General features: G+C 36.4%; 2 protein-coding genes across 6 annotated transcripts in view; one reads left to right on the forward strand and one right to left on the reverse strand.

Annotated features, from left to right (window-relative positions):
• LOC101398910 (class I histocompatibility antigen, Gogo-B*0103 alpha chain-like) overlaps positions 1-18,021 on the forward strand; it is a 334,177-nt gene that overhangs the window by 195,053 nt on the left and 121,103 nt on the right. The window lies entirely within an intron of this gene.
• Positions 1-18,021, reverse strand: part of LOC147915638 (uncharacterized) — a 68,638-nt gene that overhangs the window by 29,030 nt on the left and 21,587 nt on the right. Inside the window, exon 2 of one of the 5 annotated variants that reach the window (XR_015554059.1) lies at positions 5,560-5,638. The exons of the other annotated variants lie outside the window; for them this stretch is intronic. The gene's annotated coding sequence lies outside the window, so the exon portion shown is untranslated. The remainder of the gene's footprint in view (positions 1-5,559; positions 5,639-18,021) is intronic. 5 annotated transcript variants of the gene reach the window in all.

The raw sequence follows: 18,021 nt of genomic DNA on the forward strand, positions 1-18,021 counted from the left end.
ATCTCTATGCTCCCTACAAGAGACTCACTTCATATATAAGGACACACACAGACTGAAAGTGAAGGAATCAAAAAAGATATTCCATGCAAAAGGAAACCAAAAGAAAGCTGGGTAGCTATATTTATATCAGAAAAATACACTTTAATACAAAGACTATAATGAGACAAAGAAGGGCATTACATAATGATAAAGCTGTCAATAGAATAAGAGGATATAATATTTGTAAATATTTATGCACTCAACATAGGAGCATCTAAATATATAAAGCAAATATTAACAGTCCTAAGGGGAGAAATAGACAGCAACACAATAATAGTAGGGGTTTTTAGTACCCCACTTACATCAATGGATTGATCATCCAGACAGAAAATCAATAAGAAAACATTGGCTTTAAGGACACGTTAGACCAGATGGGCTTAACAGATATATACAGAAGATTCCATCCAAAAGCAAAACAATACACATTTTTCTCTAGTGAACATGGAACATTCTCCAGAATAGATCATATGTTAGGCCACAAAACAAGTCTTAACAAATTTAAGAAGGTTGAAATAATATCAAGCATCTTTTCCAATCACAATGGTGTGAAACTAAAAATCAACCAGAAGAACAAAATTGGAAAAATCACAAATATATGGAGCCTAAACAACATGCTACTGAACAACCAACGGGTAAAAAAAAGAGAAAAAGAGAAATCAAAAAATACCTGGAGACAAATGAAAATGGAAATACAACATACCAAAACTTATGGGATGCAACAAAAGCAGTTATAAAAGGAAAGTTCATAGCAATAAATGCCTACCTCAAGAAATAAGAAAAATATCAAATAAACAACCTAACTTTACACCTCAAGAAACTAGAAAAAGAAGAACAAAAAATAGCCAAAGTTAGTAGAAGGAAGGAAATAAAGACCAGAGCAGAAATAAATGAAATAGAGACTAAAAAGACAATAGAAAAGATCAATAAAACCAAGAGCTTGTTCTTTGAAATGAGAAACAAAATTGATAAAACTTTAGCTAGACTCACCAAGAAAAAGAGAAGACTCAAATAAATAAAATCAGAAATAAAAGAGAAGACGGGTCAACTGATACCACAGAAATGCAAAGGATCATAAAAGACTGCTATGAACAATTATATGCCAACAAATTGGACAACCTAGAAGAAATGGATAAACAGCTGAAAACATACAATCTTGCAAGAGCAAATCATGAAAAAATAGAAAATCAGAATAGATTAATTACTAGTAAGGCCATTGAATCAGCAATCAAAAATCTCAAACAAAAAAAAATGTCCAGGACCAGATGGCTTCACTTGTGAATTCTACCAAATATTCAAAGAAGACTTAATACCAATCCATCTCAAGCTCTTCGAAAAAATACAAGAGGAGGGAACACTTCCAAACTCATTTTGCGAGGCAAGCATCACCCCGGTACCAAAACCAGACAAGGACACTACAAAAAAGGAAATTACAGGCCGATATCCCTGATGAACATAAACACAAAAATCTTCAACAAAATATTAGAAAATCAAATTCAACAATACATTAATAGAATCATACACCATGATCAAGTGGGATTTATTCCAGGGATGCAAGGATGGTTCAACATCGGCAAATCAATCAATGTGATACACCACATTAACAAAATGAAGGATAAAAATCACATGATCATCTCAATAGATGTGGCAAAAGGATTTTACAAAATTCAACATCCATCTATGATAAAAACTCTCAACAAAGTGGATAAAGAGGGAACATACCTCAACATAACAAAGGCCATATATGAAAAGCCTATAGTTAACATCATACTTGATGGTGAAAAGCTGAAAGCTTTTCCTCTAAGATCAGGAACAAGACAAGAATGCCCACTCTCACAACTTTTATTCAACATACTATTGGAAGTCCTAGCCACAGCAGTTAGGAAAAAAAAAAAGAAAAAAGAAATAAAAGGCATCCAAATTGGAAAGGTAAAAGTAAAACTGTTGCTAATTGCAGATGACATATTATTTATAGAACACCCTAAAGGCTCAACCAGAAAACTGTTAGAACTAATAAGTAAATTCAGTAAAGTTGACAGAAACAAAATCAATATACAGAAATCTGCTGCACTTCTATACACTAGTAACGAACTAACAGAAAGAAAAATTAAGAAAACAATCCCATTTACAGTTGTATCAAAAAAAGTAAAATACCTATGAAAAATTTAACTATAGAGGTGAGAGACCTGTACATTACAAGACATTGATGAAAGAAATTGAGGAAGACACAAATAAATGGAAAGATATTCCAGGATTATGAATTGGAAGAGTTAATATTGTTAAAATGTCCATACAACCTAAAGCAATCTACAGATTCAATGCAATTCTTATCAAAATTCCAGTGGCATTGTCACAGAAATAGAACAAACAACCCTAAAATTTGTAGGGAACCACAAAAGACTCTGAATAGCCCAAGCAATCTTGAGAGAAAAGAACAAAGCTGGAGGTCTCACGCTTCCTAATTTCAAACTGCATTACAAAGCCATGATAATCAAAATGATATGATATTGGCATAAAAACAGACAATAGAGCAATGGAACAGAATAGAGAGCCCAGAAATAAACCCACACATATACGGTCAATTAATTTATGTCAAAGGAGCCAACAATATACAACGGGGAAAGGACAATCTCTTTAATAAATAGTGCTTGGAAAACTAGAACCACATGCAAAAGAATGAAATTGTACCACTATCTTACACCATACACAAAAATTAATGCAAAATAGATTAAAGACTTGAATGAAAGACCTGAAACTATAAAACCCCTTAAACAAAACATAGGTGGTAAGTTCCTTGACATTGGTCTTGGCGATGACTTTTTGCATCTGATACCAAAAACAAATGCAATGAAAACAAAATTAAACAAGTGACCCTACATCAAATTAAAAAGCTTGTGCACATAAAAGGAAGCCATAAACAAAATAGAAAGGCAACTTACTGAAAGGGAGAAAATATTTGCAAATCATATATCTGATAAGGAGTTAATATTCAAAATATATAAAGAACTCATACATCTCAATAGCAAAAAACTCAAACAATCCTATAAATAAATGGGCAGAGGATCTGAGTAGACATTTTTCCAAAGAAGACATACAGATGGCCAGCAGGTACATGAAAAGATGCTCAACATCACTTATCATCAGGGAAATGCAAATCAAAACCACGATGAGATATCACCTCACACCTGTTAGAATGGCTAGTAACAAAAAGACAAGAGATAACAAATGCTGTCGAGGATGTGGAGAAAGAAAATCCTTGTGCACTGTTAGTGTGAATGTAAACTGGTATAGCCAATATGGGAAACAATACGAAGATTCATTAAAAAATTAAAAATAGAACTACCATATGATCCAGGAATTCTGCTTCTGGATATTTATCCACAGAAAACAAAAACACTAACTTGAAAAGATGCACCCCCATGTTCACAGCCAAGCTATGGAAACAACCTAAATGTCCATCAATGGATGACTGGATAAAGGAGATGTGGTATATATGTTATTCAGCAGTAAAAAAGAATGAAATCTTACCATTTGCAATAACATGGGTAAACCTTGAGGACATTGTGCTAAGTGAAATAAGTCAGATGGAGAAAGACAAATACCACAGAATCTCTCTTATATGTGGAATCTAAACAAACAAAACTCCAAGCTCATAAATACAGAGAATGGATTGGTGGTTGTCAGAGGCTGAGAGTGGGAGATGAGTGGAATGAGTGAAGGGGGATAAAAGATATAAACTTCAGGTTAAAATAAATAAATCATGGAAATGTAATGCACAGCATAAAAACTATAGTTAATAATACTGTCTCACATATTTGAAAGTTGCTAAGAGAGCAGATCTTAAAAGGATCATCAGAAGAAAAAAGATTCCACAATTATGTATGGTGATGGATGTTAACTAGACTTATTGTGGTGATCATTTTGCAATGCATGCAAATATCAAATAATTACTTTGTACACCTGAAACTTGTATTAGTTTACATTACATTATGTTGTATGTCAATTACACTTAAAAGAAAATACTTAAAAAAATGTTTTTAAAGATCAAATTTTGAGCTGCTAGGTTGGTGGACATGTGGAAATTTGGAGAAAGTGGTGCAGGAAAGTTCTGCACCCTTTCCCCATACCTTGTCTTATGCATCAATTGTATCTCTCTGTTCCTGAGATATATCCTTTTATAATAAACCAGTGATCTCACAAGTAAAAAAAAAAAATTAAATTTTAATCTAGGTTGTTTAACCTTCTTTAAGAAAGGGGTTCACCATATGACATGCCCGTCAAAATCCAGTATTCAGAAGCCCAATGGCCTGACCATCTAGCAGGTCCAACACTAAAGTCCCATGAATCTATTTGCTTCAGTCAATATCACTTTGTGTGCTCTATGGCCAATCGACATTAACCTTAACTGCACAGAATCTCCAGTGCTATGGGCTGTCAGCAGTTTACCATCAAACAGTGGACGGGTGCAGCACTCCTTTGGATTTGCCACAATGGAACAGATGAGCTGTTCCATCAGTGACCCATGCTTCATTACCAGGTGGCATATCTGTTCTCATGTCCTAATGGCCAATGGTTTGGGTAAAGCAGCAGATGAGCACATCTTCTGCCCACCATCTCTTCATGCAGTTTACTGAGGCCTCTGCATCCAGGCTTGGCCCTCAAGTAGATGTGCCATTTCCATTTCACATGGGACATTTTTTGCACCTTTCCTACCTCTTACAATTTTGGCTCAGAGCATATCTCTTAGGAATGAGAAGTCATAACTTTTTCTTGGGCATGACAATTGTTATTCAGTAGGATTTGATAACACCAACGCAGTTACATCTGAAGGGGCTTCTATTCCTCAGAGTTGGAGGAAAGCCTTAAGTCAAAAAACCCAGACCCCACTGAATAATGGGAGAGGCACACTGTCCAAGGCCACAAGCAGCTGTCAGATTGGCAAGAGACACCTGTAATTTCATGGTTCTGAGGAGGATGGAGGACAAAGGCAGAGCTTGTTTCAGACTTAACAGAACCGCTTCCAAGGCCTCATTCAAATTTAGCTGTATTTTTGGAGACTTGATTCAAAGAATGTAAGAAAATTCTCAGGTGCATAATGTGTTGTCTCCAACACTAAAGAAGCAATCAGATGGAAGACGTCCTTCTCTGTCGCTGTGGGTTGTATAAAGTCAGTGATTCCCCTGAGGAGTTTGTGTGCCCAGACCCCAGGCCTAATCGTATTTCAGTTTGAGAAACCTGAATAGGGAATCTCTGGTGCCTGATCCATATTAGTCTCACAAGATTAAATCATGGGCTGTGACCTTTTCTCCCCCAAATCCTCTTTCAGGTGGGACTTCTGGTAATGGCAGTATGAGGAGGTTGGGCAAGTCTTCCCACAGAAGATAATTATGAAAACTGGACAAAAATATTGAAAGCAAATATTGAAGTCACTGAAACAAAGGCAGGCAGAAATATGAGAAGAACTTTAATCTCGAATAATTACTACTATAACGTGTAAGAACTGCAGGTTTGTAGCCTCCTTACCTGTGGATGCTTCCAATCCCCCAGCAGATGCCCCAATGGCTCAAGGGGGCAGTTGATAGAACTCAGAGTGCAAAATGAGCTGGAAATTTAAAGGAGAAAACTTTGAAAGTCAGAGCGCAACAGCAGGATTGAGATACCAGATCTGAATATAAGCTCTGTCAAAACCCCTGATTGATCACTAAACGATGCATAGGTGTGGGACACTCTAGAGAAACTGCTGAAAATCAGGGAGAACCTAGAGGAATGTCTACCTCTGACAGAAAGGCTGATCCTGGTGAAGTCTGCAAGTCTGCACATTTGACTGATGAATCCTCCAATCAGCACAAAGATCAGGCAACAAAAACCAAAAATCTTACTGGATTAAGGTATCAAAGGTCAGAATTTGTGGCTGGCAGTGCATTTGGAAATTTGGGGAAAATATCAGAAACAAGGCAAGCACAGAGAAGGTGAGTGCCAAAATCTGAATAGAAATGGCCCAAATCCTGTGTTGACCACTAAATCAGAAGAGATGCAGGGTAGATCCCTCAAGACCCAGGATAAAATGCAGCAACTGGATACTGGAAAATGGAGCAGAGACATCAACTCTTGCACACTGCAGGGGTTCAGATTTCACAGTGTGGTCCATGTAGGTAACCACCTTCTACCAAAAAAAAAAAAAACAGTCTTCAGAAAAATAAAATAGATTCCAGATTTTCTAAAACATAATATCTTCAATGTCCACTTTTAACTTAAATACTACCAGATATGAAAAGAAACAGAAATGTGTGAGTATAACGAGAAAATCAACAGAAATGTATTTCCAGTGTGCCCTGATGTTAGATTTAGCACCCAAATAATTCTACACAGCTATAAGAAATATATTCAAAGAAATACATGAAAATATGTTGAAGGAATTAAAGGAAATCTTGATATTAAAGAGTAAACAGACAGGAAATCTGAATAAAGAAATGGAAAATATAAAAAGGACCAAACAGAAATTCTGTAACTGAAAATTAAAAAATGAAATAAAAGTTCGATGGAAGGTCTGGGAAGGCAGAATAAAGAATCAATGAGATTGAATGTAAATTCTTAGAAATTACCCAATCAAAAAAAAAAACAGAGAAAAAAGATTGAATAAAACTAATGAGCCTCAGAAACCCATAGGAGAATGCAAAAAAGATGAATAGACAATCAGAGTCCAAAAATTAGAAGAAGGAGGAAAAAGAGCACAAAAACGATTTGAAGAAATGTTTGAAAGTTCCCCAAATTTGGTGAAAAACTTTAGCATATAAATCCAAGAAGCTCGACATACACCAAAAGACAGAACCACAAAGAAGACCACATCCAGGCTCATTAATGTCCAACTGATGAAAACCAAAAATGAGAAAGAATATTGAAAGCAGCAAGTGGTAATCACACATTACATACAGACTGTGGTGTTTTTAAAAATGTTCACAAATTCTTTATATTCCTCCTTTCAAGTGGTAGAACTAATTCCCCTCCTTTTGTGTGTGGACTGAACTCAGTGACTCACTTTTTTTTTTTGTGAGGAAGATCAGCCCTGAGCTAACATCCATGCCAATCCTCCTCTTTTTGCTGAAGAAGACCGCCTCTGAGCTAACATCTATTGCCAATCCTCCTCCTTTTTTTTCCCAAAGCCCCAGTAGATAGTTGCGTGTCATAGCTGCACATCCTTCTAGTTGCTGTATGTGGGACATGGCCTCAGCATGGCGGGAGAAGCGGTGCGTTGGTGCGCGCCCGGATCCGAACCCCGGGCTGCCAGTAGCGGAGCGCTTGCACTCAACCACTAAGCCACGGGCCCCAGTGACTCACTTCTAATGAATAGAATTAAGCGGAAGTGATGTTATGTGACTTCAGAGATTAGATGACAAAGGGGATTGTGGCTTTCTGCTTTCTCTTCCTCTCTCCGTCTCTCAGATCATTTGTTTTGGAAGAAGCCAGGTGCCATGTCATAAAGACCCTCACTTGTGGGCCGGCCCCGTGGCTTGGCTGTTGGGTGCGCGCGCTCCGCTGCTGGCGGCCCGGGGTTCGGATCCCGGGCGCGCGCCGACGCGCCGCTTCTCCGGCCATGCTGGGGCCGCGTCCCGCGTCCAGCGGCTGGAGGGATGTGCAGCTGTGGCATACAGCTGGCTGCTGCGGCTTTGGGGGGAAAAAATAAATAAATAAAATCTTTAAAAAAAAAAAAAAATCCTCACTTGTGGAAAGGCCCATGCAGTGAGGAGCTGAAGCTTCAGCTGCGTCAGAAGGAACTGAAGCCTCTGACCAATAGCCAGATCCTCCAGCCCTAGTCAAGCCTTCACATTATTGCAGGTTCAGCTGACACCTTGATTCCAACCTAATGAGAAACCTTTAGCAGAACTACCCAGCTAAGTTGCTCCTAGGGTTGTGATCCTCAGAAATTTATTCACATAATAAATATTTGTTGCTCCTAAATTTTATTATAATTAGGTACACAGCAATAGTTAACTATTACAGGCATTGGTGTCTGGAAATGGGTTGCTATTAATAGAAACTTTGAAATGAGGGAGTAGATTTGGATCTGGGCAGTGGGTGGAAGCTGGAAGGACTTTGAGATGACTTTTTAGGAGAATTAGATTGGCAGAAACACTGCAAATTTCCAATGAAAGGGGCAGAGAGAATATAAAATGCAAAGCGGCCTATAGAGCCCTAAAATTCTACTGGTAAGATGCAGGCTGAAAAATCATGCAACTACAAACTCAGGCTGCCCTTCATGGAAAAAGACGGATCACTAAGAGTGTAGAACCAGGATCCCAAGTGTATAGCCAAGAGCCATAGAGAATTCCTCCTGGGCAGTAGAAGGACTGAATCCAATCAAGAAACCTCCAGCATTTGCCTGGCTGGATGTAAACATTGCTATGCACCAGTGACTCTTTTGTGCCTCCTATTTCCCCCTCTATAGTGGTTATCCCATACCTTCCCCATAACTGTATGTGAGGTCTGTTGGAGGAAGGGAGGAGATAACTTGGCTCTTTAGTTCACAGTTCTTCAGACCATGAGGAACTCTATGTGAAGAGCTTCCCTTACATAAATACACTCAGTGAGACTCTTCTGCACCTGGACCTGATGTAGAAGATGACATTCTGGACTTTGCACTGATTCTGTAAGGGAATGAGAGTTTTGGAAGCTCTGATGGGAGGGACTTTGTTTTGCATGTGGGAAGTAACAAAGATTCTCTCCTTAACAAACTTTAGTTAGGCTCCCCCGAGCCTTCTGTGTGACTTGGGGTTCCATGTCCATCTTTACATCACCCAGTTTTAGGAGAAATCCTGTCAAGTTGGTTTAGCAAGTATCCTCCACCCTTGATATCTGGTTAAATTTTTCATTCCCACCATCCCCCAGGTAATATCTGATCATCATGGTCTGCCTTCAGCAAGAATCCTGTTAGATCAGCCCCTGCTCCTTGGCTATAAATGCCCACTTTTCCTTGCTGTATTCAAAGTTGAGCCTGATGTCTCTCCCCTACTGCAAAACCCCCATGGCAGTAGTCCTTTGAATAAAGTCTTTCTTTTTTTTCTTCTTTTTTTTTTTTTTGTGAGGAAGATCAGCCCTGAGCTAACCAATCCTCTTCTTTTTGCTGAGGAAGACTGGCCCTGAGCTAACATCCATTGCCAATCCTCTTCCTTTTTTTCCCCAAAGCCCCAGTAGATAGTAGATAGTAGTATGTTATAGTTGCACATCCTTCTAGTTGCTGTATGTGGGACGCTGCCTCAGCATGGCCGGACAAGCAGTGCCTCCTTGCGCGCCCAGAATCCGAAGCCGGGCCGCTAGCAGCGGAGCACGCGCACTTAACCACTAAGCCACGGGGCCGGCTTGCTGAATAAAGTCTTTCTAACTGTTCTTTACAAAGTGTCAGAATGATTCTTATTTCTTTGACAGAGTAACATAAATAATTAGTGGCCAGAAGGTTGATTGTGGTAGTTTTCAAATGTCCACAAATTCTTTGATACTCAAGAGGTGGAGACTAATTCCCCTCCCTATGAGCGTGGGCTGGACTTATTGGCTCACTCCTAATGAATAGAATAAAACAGAAGTGATGGTGTACAACTTCAGAGAATAGGTCTCAAAGGCACTGTGATTTCCTGCCTGCTTTACTCTCCTGGTCACTCTTTTTAAAGTAAGTTATCTGCCACGTTGTGTGGACACTTTGCTGTGAGACACCCACACGGCAAGGAACTGAGGATTTTGTCAACAAACACATGAATGAGCTTTGAAATGGATTCTTCCATGCCAATCAAGCCTTTCAGTTCTGGCTGACGTCTTGATTGCAACCTTATGAGAGACCCAGAACTAGAACCACCAAGCTAAGCCACTCCTTGTTCCCTCACCCACTGGAAACATGTGAGGTAATAAATCTTTGTTGTTTTAACTGCTTTGTTGTTTTAAATTTGGGAATATTTTGTTACAAACCATTAGATGACTACTGTACAGGGAAGCAACAATGTAATCAATGGCTGGTTTCTCATTAAAAATAATGGAGGCCAAAAGAAATTGGAGTGACATATTCAAAGTCCCTAGAAAAACACCTGCCAAACAGACTTCTTTATCTACCAAAACTGTCTTTCAAAATAAAGATGATCTTTTAAAGTATTCATATTTTCTTTAATTTTTTTAATTTTCATATTAGATTTTGTTCCATTATTTTTATTTTTATAGTGGTTGTCTGAGAGATTACAATATACATTCTTAACTTTTCACAGTCTACATCCAGTTAATAATCTCCAATTCAAAGTATAGATATCTTGCAACCATTTAGACCTCTATACCATGCCCATCTTTTATGTTATTGGTGTGATATATGATACATCAATGTAGGTTGCAAACTCCAAAAGAAAATGTTATAATTTTAGTTTTAAAGAGTTACGTGTTTATTAAGTAACAGGAAAAGGATACCAAAAAAAGCAGAGATAGACTTTTGCATTTAGCCAAATATATGACATTTCTGATACTCTTCATCTTTTCTGAGAGTCTGAGTCTCCTTCTGATGTCATTTGCTTTCAGCCTGAAGAACTTCACTTGCCATTTCTTATAGTACAGGTCTGATGGTGACAAATTCTGCTCATTTCCTTTACCTAAAAATCTCTTCATTTTGCCTTCATTCTTGAAGGACCTTTTTGGTAGATATAGAATTCTGGGTTGACAATATTTTCCTTTTAGGACATTAAAGGTGTTGTTCCACTTTCTTCTGGCTCTATGCTTTCTGATGAGAAGTCGTCAGACAGGAAAGGAGAGACAGAAGAACCCAAAACAGAAAAAAATGTCACATTAGAGTTAATATCTATCATATCAACAACTACAATAAACCTTACAGATCACCACTCCAATTAAAAGGCGGAAATTGTCAGAATAGGTTAAGAAACAAAACCCAACTCTGTGCTGCTTACAAGAGATGCACATTCAATATAAAGACACAGCTTGAAAGTAAATTGATCTAAAAAGATACGCCAGGTAAACAGTAACCATAAGGAGGCTAAAGTGGCTGTATTAATATCAGGATAAAAACCAGACTTCAAAACAGAATCCATTGCTAGAGATAAAAAGAGACACTTCATAATGATAAAATCTAATAGATTGAGAAATTACACCATTACAAATAGAAAGGTAATCAGTAGTTGTCTAGGCCTGGGGGTAGGGAGAGAGGATCAAATACAAAGAGGCATGCAGATGCTTTTTAGAATAAGAAAATTTTTTGGAATGTGAGATGACATGTTCTATATGTTCATCATGATAGTAGTTCCATGATTCTAAACAATTACTGATATTCATGTGACTGCACATCTAAAATTGGTGAATTTCATTTTATGTAAAGCTCTAAGAAGTTTTTAAAAATGGGGATAAAAAAGGCAAAGATACTTTTAGATAAATAAAACAGAGAAATCATTGCTAGCAGTCCTGCACTGAAGTAATTTTAAAGGAAGTCCTCCAGGATGAAGGAAAATTACACTAGATGATAACTCCTACATACAGAAAGGAATAACTAATGACAGAAATTGTACATAATATTCTGTTTCTGTACATTTTTGTTAATTTCTTTAAAAGATATATGACTTAAAAAAAGTATTACACTGCATTATTGCGCTTATAATGTATATTGATGTAATATATATGACAACAATAGAATAAAGGTGGTTAAACAGAACTATATTGCTGCAAGTTTCCTATTTTTTCCTGGTTGTAATTCAATGTCACCTTAAGTAGACTGTGAAAAGTTAAAAATGCAGGTTTCAATTCTTACAACAACAATAAAAAATCAATGAAAATAAATATAGCTAAAAAGCCATGGGAAGAATTATAATCATGAACAAGAAGTATTTGCCTGAAATAAAGGAAGGTAGGAAAGGAGGAATAGAAATGAAAAAGAGATGAGAAAATTCAAAAACAAATACAAAATGATAGACCAAAATCCTACCATATCAATAATGATATTAAAGGCAAATTGACTAAAATTCCAACCAAAAGACTGAGATTATCAGACTGGATAAATATCAAGATGGACTATACGCTATGTATAATAGAAAAACTTTAATACAAAACCAAAAATAGGTTAAAAGTTAAAGAATGGAAGAATATGCCATACAAATAGAAAGTAAAGAAAACTGCAATGGCTCTATTACTATGAAGCAAATAGACAAGGAATATTGCTAAAGACAAAGAGGCACTTTTTATAATGATGATAAGTGAGTATTACAACAAGACAAGAGTAATGAATGTATAAGTACCTAATACAGAGCTCCAAAATAGATGAAGCATAAAGCAGCAGAAGTGAAAAAGAAATAGATAAAATAACAATTATATTTAGAGATCAGTACTCCTATCTCATTCATAGAACAAGTAAACAGAAAACAAGCAAGGATATAGAAGACAAACCATATCATGAGCTAACTTCCCCTAATTCACATGTATTGAGTACCACATCCAACAAGAACAGAGATTTTTTCAAATGCCCGTTAAACATTCACAAAAATAGACCATATTATGGCCCTAAAACAAGTCTCAATAAAATTTAAAGGGATTGAAATTATAGAGTATATTCTCTGACCACAATAGCATTAAATTAGAAATCTGTAACATGAAGATATCTGGAAAATTCCCAAATATTTGATAAACACACTTCAAACCCATGATTTAGCATGGCTTAAAGAAGAAATTACAAGGGAAATTAGAATTCTTTTTAACTGGATGAAAATGTAACCAAAATTTGTGGGTGACAGCCAAAACAGTGTTAAAGGGAAATTTATAACATTAAATGGATAATAAGAGACTATTATAAACAACTTAAGCAAAGAGATTTGATAACTGATATGAAATGGACAAATTCCTTCACTTTTTTGAGTTATAATTGACATATAACATTATATTAGTTTCAGGTGAACAACATAATGATTTGATATTTTTATGTATTGTGAAATAATAACCACAAAAGTCTAGTTAACTCCCAACACCATACGTAGTAACAGAATTTCTTTTTTTCTTGTGGTGAGAACTTTTAAGATCTACTCTCTTAGCAACTTTCAAATATACAATACAGTATTAGTAACTATAATTGCCATGCTGTACATTACATCCCCATGACTTATTTGTTTTATAAGTGGAAGTTTGTACCTTTTGACCACGTTCACCAATTTTGCCCATCACCACCCCCTCCCGTCCGTTGCCTCTGGGAACCACCAAACCACCAATCCGTTCTCTGTATCTATGAGCTTAGATTTTTTGTTTGTTTCTTTGTTTTTTAGATTCCACAAATAAGTGAAATCATACAGCATTTATCTTCCTCTGACTATTTCACTTACTATAATGCTCTCAAGGTGCATTCATGTTGTTGCAAATGGCAAGATTTCATCCTTTTTTATAACTGAATAATATTCCATTGTGTGTGTACACATATATATATGTATATCATATCACATCTTCTTTATCCATTCATCCATCAATGGACATTTAGGTTGTTTCCATATCTTGGCTATTGTAAATACTGCTTCAATAAACATAGGGGTGCATATCTCTTTTCAAGTTAATGTTTTTGTTTTCTTTGGATAAATACCCACAAATGGAATTGCTGGATCATCTAATAGTTCTATTTTTAATTTTTTGGGAAACTCCATACTGTTTTTCATAGTGGCTGCACCAATTTATATTCCCACAAAGAGTACACAAGGGTTCCCTTTTCTCCACATTCTTGCCAACACTTGTTATTTCTTCCCTTTTTGATAATAGCCGTTCTAACAGATGTGAGGTGATACCTCATTTTGGTTTTGATTGCATTTCCCTGATGATTAGTGATGTTGAGCATCTTTTCATAAATCTATTGGCCATCTGTATGTCTTCTTTGGAAAAATATCTATTCAGATCCTTTGCCCAATTTTTTTCCTCCCTCCTCCCTTTCCCTCTAGTAACCACCAATCTATTCTCTGTCTATTTGTTTTTTTGTTCTTGTTTTCCTTATCTTCCACTTATGAGTGAAATTACACACTATATGACTTTCTCCACCTGACTTATTTTGCTTAGCATTATACCTTCAAGGTCCATCCATGCTGTCGCAAATGGCAAGATTTCATCTTTTTTATGGCTAGTATTCCATTGTGTATATATACCACATCTTCTTTATCCATTCGTCTATTGATGGGCACTTAGGTTGTTTCCAAGTCTTGGCTATAGTGAATAATGCTACAATGAACATAGGGGTGCAAATATCTTTTCACATTTGTGTTTTCATGTTCTTTGGATAAAAAATCAGAAGAGGAATAGCTGGATCATATGGTAGTTCTATTCTTAATTTTTTGAGGACTCTCCATACTGTTTTCCATTGTGGCTGCACCAGTTTGCATTCCCACCAGCAGTGTGTGAGGGTTCCCTTCTCTCCATATCCTCTCCAACACTTGTTATTTCTTGTCTTGTTAATTATAGCCATTCTGACAGGCATGAGGTGATATCTCATTGTAGTTTTGATTTGCATTTCCCTAATAATTAGTGATGTTGAACATTTTTTCATGTGCCTGTTGGACATCTGTATATCTTCTTTGGAAAGATGTCTGTTCAGGGCCGGCCCCGTGGCTTGGTGGTTGGGTGAGCGCGTTCCACTGCTGGCGACCCGGGTTCGGATCCCGGGCTCGCACCGACGCGCTGCTTCTCCGGCCATGCTGAGGCCGCGTCCCACATACAGCAACTAGAAGGATGTGCAGCTATGACACACAACTATCTACTGGGGCTTTGGGGGGAAAAGTAAATAAATAAAATCTTTAAAAAAAAAAAAAAAAAAGAAAGATGTCTGTTCAGAGCCTCTGCCCATTTCTTAATTAGGTTGTTTGTATTTTTGTTGTTGAGTTGTATGGACTCTTTCTATATTTTAGATATTAACTTCTTATCAGTTGTATGTTTGCAAATATCTTTTCCCAAATGTTACGCTGTGTTTTCATTTTGTTTATGGTTTCTTTTGCTGTGCATAAGTTTTTAGTTTGATGTAATCCTATTTGTTTATTTTTTATTTTTTTTCTCTTGCCTGGTGAGACACGGTATTCAAAAACATACTGCTAAGACCAATGTCAAAGACCTTACTGCCTATGTTTTCTTCTAGAAGTTTTATGGTTTCAGGTCTTACATTCAAGTCTTTAATCCATTTTGAGTTAATTTTTGTGTGTGTGTCCAGTTTCATTCTTTTTCCTGTGGCTGTCCAGTTTTCCCAACACCATTTATTGAAGAGACTGTCCTTTCCTCATTGTATGTTCTTGGCTCCTTTGGCATAAACTAATTGACCATATACATGGGTTTATTTCTGGGCCCTTTATTCTGTTCCATTGTTCTATGTGTCTGTTTTTATGCCAATACCATACTGTTTTGACTACTATAGCTTTGTAATATAGTTTTAAATTGGGGAGCATGATGCCTCCAGCTTGTTTCAAGATTGCTTTGGCTATTGGAGGTCTTTTGTGGTTCCATACAAATTTTAGGATTGTTTGTTCTATTTCTGTGAAAAATGCCATTGAAATTTTGATAGAGATTCCATTAAATCTGTAGATTGCTTTGGGTTGTATGGACATTTTAACAATATTAATTCTTCCAACCCATGAACACAGAATATCTTTCCATTTATTTTGGTTTCTTCAATTTCTTTCATCAATGTCCTATAGTCTCCAGTATAGGACACTTAGACCTTAGATGTCTTAGGTGCTTTATAGGTCTTCCATCTCCTTGGTTAAATAATTTCCTATGTATTTTATTCTTTTTGATGCAATTATAAATGGATTTCTTTTCCTAATTTGTCTGATAGTTTGTTATTAGTGTATAGAAATACAACATATTTTTGTACACTGATTTTGTACCTGAAACTTTACTGAATTTGCTTACTAGTTCTAAAAATTTTTTGGTAGATTCTTTAGGGTTTCTATATATAATATCATGTGATCTGCAGATAGCAACAGTTTTACTTCTTCCTTTCCAATTTGGATGCCTTTTATTTATTTTTCTTGCCTAATTGCTGTGGCTAGGACTTCCAATACTATGTTGAATAAAAGTGGTGAGATTGGGCATCCTTGTCTTGTTCCTGATCTTAGAGGAAAAGCTTCCAGCTTTTCACCATTGAGTATGATTTTAGCTGTGGGCTTGTCATATATGGCCTTTATTATTTTGAGGTATCTTCCCTTTATAGTCACTTTGTTAGAGTTTTTATCACAAGTTGATGTTGAATTTTGTCAAATGCTTTCTCTGCATCTATTGAGATGATCATATGATTTTTATTTTTCATTTTGTTAACATGCTGTACCACATTCATTGATTTGTAAATGTTGAACCATCCTTGCATCCCTGGAATAAATGCCACTTCATCATGGTGTATGATTCTTTTTATGTACTGTTGAATTCAATTTACTAATATTTTGTTGAGAATTTTTCCATCTATATTCATGGGAGATATTGGCCTATAATTTTCTTTTTTGTGGTGTCCTTGTATGGTTTTGATATCAGGGTAATTATGGCTTCATAAAATGAGTTTGGAAGTGTTCTCTCCTCTTTTATTTTTTGGAAGAATTTGAGAAGGATTGGTATTAATTCTTCTTTGAATGTTTGGTAGAATTCACCAGTGAAGCCGTCTGGTCCTGGACATTCGTTTGTTGGAGGTTTTTGATTGCTAATTCAATCTCCTTACTAATCACCAGTGTGTTCAGATGTTCTATTTCTTAATGATTCAGTTTTGGAATATTGTGCATTTCCTGGAATTTATCTATTTCTTCTAGGTTGTCCAATTTGTTGGTGTATAATTGTTTGTAGCAGTCTCTTGTGATCCTTTTTACTTCTGTGGTATCAGTTATAACATCTCCTCTTTCATTTCTGATTTTGAGTCCTCTTTTTTGTTTTTTTGTGAGGAAGATCGGCCCTGAGCTAACATCTGCCAATCCTCCTCTTTTTTTGCTGAGGAAGACTGGCCCTGTGCTAACATCCATGCCCATCTTCCTCTACTTTATATGGGATGCCGCCACTACATGGCTTGCCAAGCGGTGCATTGGTGTGCGCCCAGGATCCGAACCAGCGAACCCTGGGCCGCCGCAGCAGAGAGCACTCACTTAACCGCTTGCGCCACCAGGCCAGCCCCTTGAGTCCTCTTTTTTTCATGATGAGCATAGCTAAGTGTTTATTTAATTTTGTTTATCTTTTCAAAGAATCAGCTCTTGGTTTCATTGATCTTTTCTTTTTGTTTTGTTTTGTTTTTCTTTTTTTTTTTGGTCTGTATTTCATTTATTTCTGCTCTGATTTTTGTTATTTCCTTCCTTCTACTAATTTTGGGTGTCTTTTGCTCTTTTTCTAGTTCTTTGAGGTGTAATGTTAGGTTGTTTGAGACTTTTCTTGTTTCTTAAGGTAGTTATTTATCGCTATGAACTTCCCTCTTAGAACTGCTTTCCTGCATTTCATAAGTTTTTATATACTTTATTTCCATTTTCATATGTCTCAAGGTATTTTTCAATTTTTCCATTATTTCTTCATTGGCCCATTGTTTAGTAGCATGTTGTTTAATCTCCACAATTTTGTGAATTTTCCAGTTTTCTTCTTGTAACTGATTTCCAGTTTCATACCGCTGTGGTTGGAAAAATGCTTGATATGATTTCAATCCTTTTAATTTTATTAAGACTTGTTTTATGTTCTTACACATGATCTATCCTTGAGAATGTTTCATGAGCACTTGAGAAGAATGTGTATATTCTGTTGCTTTTGGATGAAATGTTCTGTATATATCTGTTCAGTCTATCTGGCCCAATGTGTCATTTAAAGCCGATGTTTCCCTATTGATTTTCCCTCTGGAAGATCTATCCTTTGATGTAAGTGGGGTATTAAAGTCCCCTTTAAGTCTGTTAATATTTATTTTATATATTTAGGTGCTCCTATGTTGGGTGTATAAATATTTACAAATGTTATATCCTCTTGTTGTATTGACCCCTTTATCATTATGTAATGACCTTC

The sequence above is a fragment of the Ceratotherium simum genome, chromosome 13 (genome assembly GCF_057802395.1).
Source record: "Ceratotherium simum simum isolate JZ-2026a chromosome 13, ASM5780239v1, whole genome shotgun sequence".
NCBI lineage: Eukaryota > Metazoa > Chordata > Mammalia > Perissodactyla > Rhinocerotidae > Ceratotherium > Ceratotherium simum.